Genomic DNA, 11,374 nt, shown 5'->3' on the forward strand with positions numbered 1-11,374 from the left:
TTTGATTTTTCCTTCCTAAATGTAGTACTGTGCACTAGTCTAAGTTGAATTTCAGCTTGCTTGTTTCAAACCGAATTTGTTCATTTCAATATAGCCAGCGTGTTTTGATTTCTAATCTTGTCCTCCAGCCAGCTTAAAACCCCTCCCAGCTTGGTGTCATCCATACATTTTATAAGTGGAAATGAAAATACTGAATAGTACCAGCCCAGGACTGAGCCCTGTGGAACCCCACAAGATAAACCATCCCAGGCTGACAGCAAGCCATTGAGAACTATATCACTTGCTGATCTCCCAGACAGGCAACACAGAGCAGTCTTCAACTGGGAGATGCTTGGCTTTTATTTTTTTATAAATAGTGAGGGCATCACGAACACAGATACAACACCCAAATGTCAGAGAGCAGCTAAATGCAGAATGGACAAATGCTCTTGTCCCCAGCTCAGTAATCCAGTTATCATTTCTAGGAAGAAATTATTCCCTCCCATGTTATCTTATTTGAAGATTCCCTCCAACTGTTACAAGTGTCAAAAATTTAGGGCAGTCAGAAAAAGAGACCTCAGCTCTTTAGATTGCCTTTATGCTCTGAATCAACATTGTAACCTCTTAACGAGGAGATCTATTAATCTCTGAAATAATCTCCCAAAGGAAACTATGAAAGCTCAAGACTATTGTTCAAGACATTTAAAAACTAGATTGGAAAAGGTGCTGTAGAATAAGGAACAAATATGCACTGGCTCCCGCAGGGTAGAAAATGGGCTAGATGTGGGAGACGGAAAAGACCGAATAGGTCTCATCTACAGTTACTTGGAAGCTACCAGTGTATGCCTGGATTTCTTCTTTCTGAAGTGCAGTTCCTACTCTGAAAAGCAACTTTATAAAAACAACATTATGGTGCTTCCTGTTTTTCATTTCACAGTAATTCTAGATTCTAATGTGCTCAATTTACAAATCAAAACGTGTTTTTTCTCTTTTATAACTGTCAAGCCTGAAAACGTTGCTGGGATCTGAGAGTCAAGCTGATTTCTTCCTTTCTCAAGCATCTTCAACCAGTAATAAAAGGTCCCATAGTATAAATTGTGGCCTTGGCAACACCTATCTTCAGCGATTGCTCTTAGTAATACCTGTGCATTTCCGCTGCCGTTAATGGAGTTGCACAGGTGTCACTGAACTCAGTAGCGATTCTGTTGAACACAATCCAGTTCACTCCTCCACTGGTGTTTGTGATACGCGAGCCAGGGACAGGGGAGTGGGGGAGCTTGTTTTCCTCACTGAGATCAGCAGCAATGACTCGAAATATGAACATGTATCTTATTTGATGATTAACTAAAGGCCAGTTTTACATATTCACTTTTCAGACAGAAAATGCACTTGTTCCTGGAATCAATTACAAAAAAAAAACCCCACCTTGGCCACATGATGGAAGAGTTAATTTTAGCACATATCAGTCTTTATCATAGCAGTGAAGGTTAAAGTTTCAGTCAGTATGAACTTCAGTATCAAGCCTGAGGAAGATTTCAATTGAGATAAGCGAGGGGTTTGACAGTTTCACTTGTGAGATTAAACATTCAGTCAGTGGCATGCAATGGAAATTCCACCAGTGCTATTCACAGAGCTTTGGAAAGGGAATAATTGTTTAGGAAGTTATAAAGCACCAGGACACTTTTTTAATACCTAGTTTCTTATCCTGCTAAAGCAACACTCCCTAACCTGGGGAGCACAGAGCAGTGGAGATGGGGAAAGCTGCAGGACGCTGAGCGCACCCCAGACCCACTGGAAAAATGTTTAAAACTGACCCTAATCCATTCATAGAGTCTAAGGCCAGAACCACCCATAGAGTCTAAGGGACTGGTTGAGGGCCACAGATATCATTTTTACAACCCTGAAGGGCCACCAGTGTCCCCCAGCAGTCCCCCCTCCCCGCAGCCAGACGGAAGGAGTTCAGCAAGGAGGCTGATCTCCCGTACCCCTGCCTGCAGCAGGGAAACCACACGCGTCCTATAGCCCCGTGCGCACCACCTGGGTCCCTGGGTCCCTCCAGCAGGGACCTCAGGGCCTATGGACCCAGGCCGAGCGCTTTGCCGAGCTCCCTGCTACAGCCAGGGGCAAGGGAGCGCTGATCTCCTGTCGCCTTAGCTGCAGCAAGGAGCCTGAGCCAGTCTTGTAGCCCCGCGGCAACGCGCTCCACCTGGGTCCCTAGGCAGCGGCTCCCTTCTGCAGCCAGGGGGAGGGGAGCAGCGGGCCACTTTGAAAGACCCCAAGGGCCACAGGTTGCGAACCACTGCTCTAGCCTGACCTGTTTAACACAAGCCATAGAACTACTCTACATAACTCTGGTTTGAACTAGAGCCCATCATGAAGGCATAGGGCAATTACCAGCCTTTGAAAAGGCTTGTCTGGGATTTGAACCCAGGACCTCTTACTCCCTCAGTAAGAGCCATACACCCACCATGATGGCCTCACTGCAACCAGCCACAGAAGCAGTTCCCATGGGATACCGGCTCAAAAAGCAAGCTGCCCCGGGCCAAACTTTGCTCCTCTGCTCCTATGGCTCTATGCCCAGCCACATGCCCAAGTTCTGCCCAGCCTCAAGGAGTCACCAATGGACACCCACAGCAGCAACAAAGGAAAGACAAAATGAGAGGGCAGACGAAGGGACACATGGCAACAGCTCTACCAGGACATAGCATTAGGGAAAACCAGAGTTTTAACATGGGAAAGGTACATGTGGGTGGTCCATCACGTAGGTTTGTAGCATGAATAAGTGGAAACAATGATACTGTGATACTACAGAATCATCCCCCGTCCCATTATTTTCCCCTGCTCCACTGGCCATCCACCTTCTTCTCTCCCCCCAAAGTGCTCGTGTCTACAACAAAGAGCCCCAGAGATAATGTGGCATGTCGGATCCCTTCCTGCCAATTAGCTGTACTATTTGCATTATGGCAGCACCAGAGGCCCCAGCTGAGAGGAGGGCCCCATTGTGCTGGGTGCTGTACATACGTAATAAGAGACAATCCCTGTCCCAAAGAGTCTACCGCCTAAAAGGACAAGATGGGAAAACAGAAGCACAGGGAAGTGAAGGGACTTGCCCAAGGTCAAGTGGCAAATAGAACCCATGTCTGCCAAATGCCAGTGCCATGTTCTACCCACTGCTCCACATTGCCTCCCTCTAGTGAATTCCGTGGTATGCCTATAGAGTAATGACAATGCTGATGACTTCGCCCAATTTAGTTATTTCTGAAAATTTTGATTAGATCAGTGTCTGCTTAATTTCGCTAGTGGTGAAACAGAGACACTGCAGGACAGAAGGGTCAGGAAGAAAACAGCCCAAATGTTCCTGAGCGTTTTTTTTAAACTCCCAAGGTACTAAACAAATTTGCTTCTAACTTAACAGAAAAACGAAAACAAACAAAAACCAAATCCAATCTGTACTCTAAGGCCCTGTTTCTAAAACTCCCTTTGCATAGACATTTCCCATTATTGAGGCAGCCCCTACCTGGCAAAACGGACACTATTTCGGCTGCTGCTGTCATTTTTATCAATCATTTATATTTTCTCCTAGCAAAGTTAAACTGAGGGATGCTGAAAACTACGTCAAAAGCCGAAACCTCCTCCACGCTGTGCTTCCAATCACTGCTGGCCTTCTGCTAAGCCACTGTGAGAAATTTTTCAAAAAGTTCCCTTGGCATAGATGGATCCTAACAGCAAACTGGGATTCTGATCCATCCACATTTGTTTTCATGGCTGACAAACTTAATTGCACCCAAAAAACTGAATGCAACTCTCACTATGGATCTGCCAGTAACACCTCCACAAGCTACGGCTGAAGATGAAGTCACTCCGCCTTCTGACCTGGAGACAGGCTAGGGTTAGCATGGATGGGGTGGGTTTTAATGTCCAACATCCACCCAATTACCCCATTGTGTGGAACAAGAGGAGTCTCCGCAAGCCCAGGGCTGCTTTTGTTGGATAATACATTAACATAATAGGAGGAACAACTAGGGAATGAAGCAGATTTATACACCAAGGTTCCGGCCCTGCAATGTCATCCCCATGAGTAGATCCCAGCACCCACTTGGAGAGAGGAAGGATGCCCCAGTGGTTAAGGTGCTGGGACTGCCAGATCTGGCTCTATTACAGACTTCCTGAGTGATCTGGGCACGTCACTTCGGGTATGTCTACACTGCAGCAAAGGCGTGACTGCGGCTCACAAAGACACACCCATGCTAGCTTTGCTCTAGCTGGTTCAAGTAACAATAGCAATGAGACTGCAGCAACACGAACTAGTTGCTCGAGCACACACCCGGAGTTCTGGACCGGCTTCTGTGGCCCATGCCGCCACCCATGCAGCTGCAGCGTCACCGCTACTGTCACTGGAGCTAGCGGGAGCAAAGCGTGCTGCCGTCACACCTCTGATTGCAGCATAAAGATACCCTCAGTCTTTCTTCGCCAAAGTCCCTCATCTATACAATGGGGATAACCGCATTTCCCTATCTCACAGGGTGCTGTGAGGATAAAAACACAAAGATCGGGAGGTGCCCATACTATGGTGCTGAGAACCACACAGAGTGCCTTAGAGAGTTCATGCAGGGTAGGAATTGTAAGGACTGACACTACAATAACTCTCAGGTTGCCTATTTCTGCAAGCACCTAGAAGCAGGGTCATCCCAAAACTTGTATAAAGGTACCTTACTCCTGTCAGTTGGGACGGGGCTGCAGTGCATAGGAACAGGGTAGAAACCCAGTAAATAGTTAATGAGCCTACTATGTTCTATGTTTAGAAAAAACACCAGCCAGAGCAGCAGTGTGTCTGAGCAATTAGGCCCTGCATGTTGTGTTCAATGAGTTGTTATTTGGACCCTGTGGTTTCTTCACATTACTGTCCCCCTGTGGTTTCTTCACATTACTGTGTCTTTTGCCCTTCACACAGTAACAGCCAGGACCCAGACTGGGTCCACCTAAAAATGAATCTAACCTGCTCCACATTGCCTCCCTCTAGTGTCTCAGCAGCAATTTAGGCCCTTATCCTTCAGCGGGGTCTATGTGGCCAGACCCAAGCAGAGCCTCACATATATCTAGAGGGTTCTGAGGGGGTCCAAGTGCAGGAAGGCACCCTCATTGTATTAAAAAGGCATGATTTATAGTGCTGTAATATGTTCAATCAGAATTGAAGCTAAAAATTGGGCTAAGTCCTATCTTCGCCCAAGAACTGTTCCTTCATTACACAAGCGGACCGTGCGCTGTCTTGTACAAAGGAGCTCAGCCTTCCTCAGTTCACACTGAGCCATTATTTGCCAAGTTTTAGTAACACAAAACCACTGCTAGTGAAGAAACATATGTGCAGCTTCACATATACAGATTGTCAGAAACAATGAGAGAAAGGAAATGCCACCTGAAAGGATGAGAACTTGTTTGTGGAATAGCCTCTGACTCAAGGATATGGTTTAAATAGACATGCCATCAGTGACTGAAGAAATAAGTTAAAGGACATACATTGTCATCACAAGCTGGTACCCGTTAGAGAGAAAAAACTTCGGAAGAAGCATGTTTGATCAAAACAAAAACAAAATACAGAAAACTGGAAGAAAGTTACATCCTTCTTCAGACAAGGACAGCTGAGAACTGTGTAATATAGACAGTAGCATTCCAACAGCACCTTCCATCTGTGGATCTCAAAGCTCTTCATGAACTTTAAACAATTCAGCTTCACAACCACCTTGTATGGTAGGCATTGTAAATAGCCCCAGCTTACAGATGAGGAAACTGAGGCACAGAGAGGCCATGATATGCCTATGGTGGAGGCTGGAAAGAAAGTCTAGCTGTTAAAGAACTGGACTGGGACTCAGAACATATGGATTCAATCCTGAGTTCTTCATATGTGACCTTGAGCAAATCCAACCTTTCAGAAGAGCTCAAGCTTTCTAGAGCTCCTGTTGTTCTCAGGTCCTGAACACTTACATGAAGTGGCTAGATTTATCAAGTACCTCACTGGAAGCTGAGCTCTTGAAACCCAAATATGGGTGCTATGCACCTGAAAAGCTAGCCACCTCTGTATCTGTTTCTCATCTACAAACTGCAGATGATGATAGCTCCCAGGGGTGTTGTGAGAATAAAGGCATTAATACCCGTAAGGCGTTCTGATACTACAGTAATGATGGCCATATAAGTACTTAGTTAGCCATGGGACATTTGCTGTTTTCCTAATCAACACAAAATTATGACAACTGACAGCAGTCACATCTGCTCACATCAGTGGCAAAAATACGTGTGTTCTGCTTTTTACCCTTCTTGTTCTGCAGAACCAACACAACTGGGAGAGTGCTGGAGTCTATTCCTTCGTGTGCATCAACTGATCGACTCTGTAACTGGAGCTTAGCTAACCAATTAGTTACAGGTGTGCATTCAATGCGTACAATGAGGTTGCACAGCTGTCCCAGAGAAGAATATGAATTTTTATTACAGGCATGAGAGGCAGATCCCAGCTTAATTCTCAGATCCTGGGCGAGTTTTCAGGGCTGGCATTTAGGTAAGCCACCTACTAAAAAACAGAGCACACTGGGCACAAGAAACAACTGAGACACAAATATGACAACCCATTTTTTACAAAACCACTTTTCACAGGGGAACTACATCAGTTTCACACAAGAGCTCCAGCTCCAGTTCTTATAAATATATTTCAAAGTCAGCCATGCTTTTGCCTATAGAATCTCTCAGTGGAGATCATTCACAGATTGTGATATTGAGGACACAGATCATCTCACTGCCTTTTAAATGGCATAGCCTGAAATCAAAGACTAATAACCTACGAGGAGTTCATGTAGTCCAAATCCATGTGTTATAACCACTACTTGTCAAACAGGACACAATTAGTAGGAAAACAAAGCATTTATCTTCAAGCTCCCAAGAGGGCATTAGAAACAATGAAGAGGAAATACAAAATTAACATTACAGAGGAGCAATTGGCAGCGCCCTACCAGAGCCTGTTCTTCACCGTGAGGCTGCCTATTCAATAGCGTTCATTAGGAAAATTGCATCTCAGAAGCATTCCTCCCAGTCCGTGTCCTTATTTCCTAATGAAGGCTTGCCAAAGAGCCGTGTCTTTTAGTTACCGCACAGCATAAGTTCCAAGTTCATCGCTCGCTAGCTGCTCAAACCTTCGCAATTAAAACTCCCGAGGAGTCCCATTAGAGAGAGGTGAGAGAAGTTCTCACACGGGGTTACTTGGCAGTCAAAGAAAAGATCATAAATCCAGAATGGTCCCCTTTCCGTCTTCATAACAGGAAGTGAGTTTGGAAGCTGCATTTGCTCTCCTCTCTCCTCCCCAGAAGTACAATAAAAATGGATTTCCCCCCCCTGGGTGCAGTTTGGGAGGGAAGGGCGGGGAGGGGTGTTTCCCCCCAAACTGCAAGCCTTAGGCAGGTGTGGAATTTACACACACCCGCACGCGGCCCCATTGCCCTTCCAAATATAAAAGTCAAACTATGCCTATGTTTTTCCCCAACAACAACTAGGCACGTGACCAGGAGAAGGTCGTGTCCACGCTGCTGGAGCACCTCACCCAGGGGCAACAGCACAGCAGGATGATGACACCAAGTTGCCCGTGCAAAGCCCTTGTGTGCCTTTAAGCATGTCACTACTGCATGGCATTCACAGAACACAGGTCAAGGATGCAACTGCTAACTCCCTCCCTTCGCCGGAGCAGCAGCTCAGACGGCAACGCAGAAGCACACTGACCAAAACCACACAGGTATCCCTGCAGCGGTGAGGAGGTGCATGTCCTGCGTGGTGATCCTAGAGCTCACTCACCACACTTCCATGCATCTGCAACCCAGGCTCGGCCCCTCCGTCCTTGGGCTGGCAAAGGCCGCAATGCTGCACAGAGAGCTTGCTCCGCTCCTAGATGGGGAAGAAGTGCTGCACATCAAGCTAAGGGCAGCACTGATGGGATCTGCCTGGCAATGGAAGATCACCACACCCAGGGCCTTTTGAGGAAGAGGAGTGGGAATCTTCTTGGAGAGAGAAGGAAAAGCCTGAGATCAGCTTGTAAGCGACCATCCTGGAGTGTATCAATGAACGATATTATTTCCCAGTACAATCAGGATGAAAATTCCAACCCTGAAATCTCCACAGCTAAACATCTCTGCAAAGCCACACAACTGTGCATCACAGCTTCAGCTAGTGATGAAAACCACACATTGACCTGTGGAGTGAAGCCACTGGGGAGCCCCTGTTGCCATAGGAACCTGATCCAATCCTTTCACCTGTTCCAGATAATGGAAATAGAGAGCTCTGAAGCATTTAAAGAGTGGGGCTTAAAAGTCAACAGAATCTATATTGTTCCAGGCGCACACTTGAAAATGCTCACGCAGGGCTCGGTCCATGGTCTCCTTGCCCCAGTATGCCTTGCACATTGTCCTATCCACTTGAAAGTTTACAAGGAAAACCCCAAGACATAAATTGTTCATCCCACTCATTAGAGGCAGGTAAGTGTCCACTTTATTACATAAATAAGTAGATAGCCCCAGTTGATCTGTAGCTGTAAAATACAAAAGGTGCAAGTGTTCTTATCACTGAGCTGACAACGTGACAAAGATGCCCTCGTCTTGCCTATGCTAGCATCCACTAGCTACACCACTGGTGCACTTGCAACTACAGAGTTTAGTCAAGGCCACTAGGTCTGCAGTGCTTAAAAGAAGGCTCTTCTGAGAGCAGCGTGTGGTAATTTTCATCTGACGCTTTCATCTAGATTCAGTTCTTCTTTTTCATCACAGAACGTGAATCTTTATTTTTAAAGTCAAGTAGAAGCCACAACATAGTTTCGTTTTGCTTCGCTCCCTGCCTCCCATGTAGCCTCTCTCTTGGGTAGCTTGCTAAGAACTTCAGGGACCTACTCCAGCATGTTTGCTGTCCCCTCCCATCACATCAGGGATGTCCAAACTTTGCCCAACTGACTGTGTTGGCATCTCTCCAGGAGCCCCCAAGGTAAGTTTGCATGAAGTGATGCAGATAGCAGCTGCCTTCATCTTTAATTCACAGGCGCAATCCACAGAGGCTGTGTAGCCAGGCATACAAAGGGTGCTGAACTCTTGGATCAAGACGGAGCATTGCATGCTGGGACTGGTTGTCTTTGCATGCCACTTTTCCTCCCTCATAAAGAGCAGGGTACCTATGGATTGTATAGCACAACTCCAGGAGATATACTTGTCCAGCTAGCTGTAATTTGAACCCTCCTGTTTTATATCCCTTGCTTAGTAGTATAACTATATAACATCACAACGTGCCAAATATAAATCTCCTTTATATTTTTACCTTTTCATCCTCTTTCCTTCCAAATTTCTCATTACAAATTCTGATCTGAAATTCATACAACTACTTCATGCCCTGGAATTGTTTGCATTCAAATTTCTGCACCAGTTTTCAGAGCTACCTCAGCATTACTATAAAAAAAGCAAAAAGACTGAAATAGCATCTTTTTGAAAATAACGTCATGTATCATTTTCCTAAATGGAAGTTTGCAGAATATACAAACAAACATACTCTTTAAACTCACTACTAAATAACAACACTGTCCCTGCTCCAGAGATACTATTACACAGCAATGTAGGCAACTCCAACCTTCATCTGAGCCTGATCTTGGGACAAAAACTGTCAGCCCTCAAAGTGATAACTGGGAATTCTTAAGTAATCAATATCTAATCTACAGATCAGGATACAACTGTTGCACCATCACTGCTAGTAGTGACAGTGGACACACTACTGCAGACAATTAACCAGTGATGCTGAACTAGTGCTAGTGCAACAGTGTACAATTTTAACAAACGTGGTAGTGGAGATAAGGTCTGCTAGGTTGTTTCGGTATCTTATGCTGCAGCTAGTTCAATCAGCTTAGTCTTTCTTTCTATAATATCTGCTTTAAGCCTTTCCAGGAGGTGGTCAGGACAAGCAAAAGCAATACAGGCACCAGCCTGGCTCCAGCCAGTCGCAGCTTTATAGAAAAGTGATCCTTGCAGTGAAGTGTAACGCGGGATGGGCGATTGAAGCCCTAAAGGAGAGTAGCTCCTTTAGACTGGAGGAATACCTGCCACAGAGAAAGGTGAAGGGACGTGGTGTCCATATTTACCACTAGACCGGATGAAGCTCCACAGGGAACAATCCTCCACTGATAGGAAGATGGATGTAAAAGACCTATTGGCTCTTGTCTGCTTCTAGATGCTATGATCCTAGCAGTATGATTTACTCCTGTGTCCATCTCAGGGCAGAGTCCAGAGCCACATTCCATTCCCTGTGTGCAATTTTGGATGGATTCTGTCTCCATTTTAGTGCCTACCCCCATCTCTTCCAGATTCCGACTGCTTTGGAGGGGAAGGCGGCTCCCCGCTCACAAATCACACATGGATTAGGATGGAATTGATCAAAAGCATGTGGCTCCAGGTATTTCTGGGGCACAGGGCCTGGGGGAGCCAGTGCATTCAATCCTGCCCCAACAGGCCCCTCTTCAAAATCCTTCTGCAGAGGGGGGGCAGGTCACTGCTTGCTCTCCCCCCTCAGGCAGCAGAGACAGGCTCAGAAATCCAGCCGCTGCACAGACAGGCTGGAGAGCCCCTGAAGTTCCCCCGGCCCCGCGCAGGGCTGAGCCGGGACACCCCCACCGCGCAGGGTCCACACCTGGGATGGCCCATAAACAGCCCAGGAACTTTTCACACCCACCCAGGCTCGGGCAGAAAAACAAGCTCCAGAAATGACTCAGCCCGGAGGGCCTTTCCCCAGCCGCCTGTCACCAGCCAGCCCGCACCCGGCCTGCAGCCGGCTCCCCCCCGCAGGGCGCCCTCGGAAATGCCAGGGCAGGGGCGCGGTGGCCTCTCGGCGCGGCTCCCCCGCCCTGCAGCGCCCCGCCGCCCAGCCCCAGCCGGCTCCGGGGCGCCGCTCACACACCTGCCGGGCAGCTCCCGCCGGGGCTCGCTGGCCATCCTGCGTCCCGCGGCAGCGCTACAGCCCGCGGCCCCGGGCTCCGGCTCGGGCTCGGGCTCCGCAGCGAGCCGCTTCCATGGCCGGGATGGAGCCGAAGCAACGTCGCCGCCGCCGGGCTGCACCAGAGAGTCGGGACCGGGACGGGCGGGGCGGAGGCGGGGCGGGGCGGGGCCCAGCAGCTGCCTCTGCCCTGGGCGCGTCGGAGCCCGGCACGGCACGGCCCGGCACTGAGCCCGCGCTGGGGGGAGAGCGATCAGCCTGTCTGTCCGTCCGTCTGTCTGTCCGCATACAAAACACGTCACACACCCCTCCGTCAGTCCGTCCCCGTGCCCAGCTAGCTGTCTAGCCTCATGCTCACCCCTCTGTCTGTCTGTCTGTCCTCAGACACACCCCTCCGTCTGTCCGT

At 47.9% G+C, this 11,374-nt stretch overlaps 1 protein-coding gene across 2 annotated transcripts in view; it reads right to left on the bottom strand.

Annotated features, from left to right (window-relative positions):
• PIK3R5 (phosphoinositide-3-kinase regulatory subunit 5) overlaps nucleotides 1–11,089 on the bottom strand; it is a 96,277-nt gene extending 85,188 nt beyond the window's left edge. For both annotated transcript variants that reach the window (XM_067547764.1, XM_067547763.1), the window contains exon 1: nucleotides 10,933–11,089. The gene's annotated coding sequence lies outside the window, so the exon portion shown is untranslated. The remainder of the gene's footprint in view (nucleotides 1–10,932) is intronic.
• Between the last annotated feature and the right edge of the window lie 285 nt (nucleotides 11,090–11,374).

The sequence above is a fragment of the Emydura macquarii genome, unplaced genomic scaffold (genome assembly GCF_026122565.2).
Source record: "Emydura macquarii macquarii isolate MOO-44397 ecotype Brisbane River unplaced genomic scaffold, CSIRO-AGI_Emac_v2 contig_1230, whole genome shotgun sequence".
NCBI classification, from domain to species: Eukaryota; Metazoa; Chordata; order Testudines; family Chelidae; genus Emydura; species Emydura macquarii.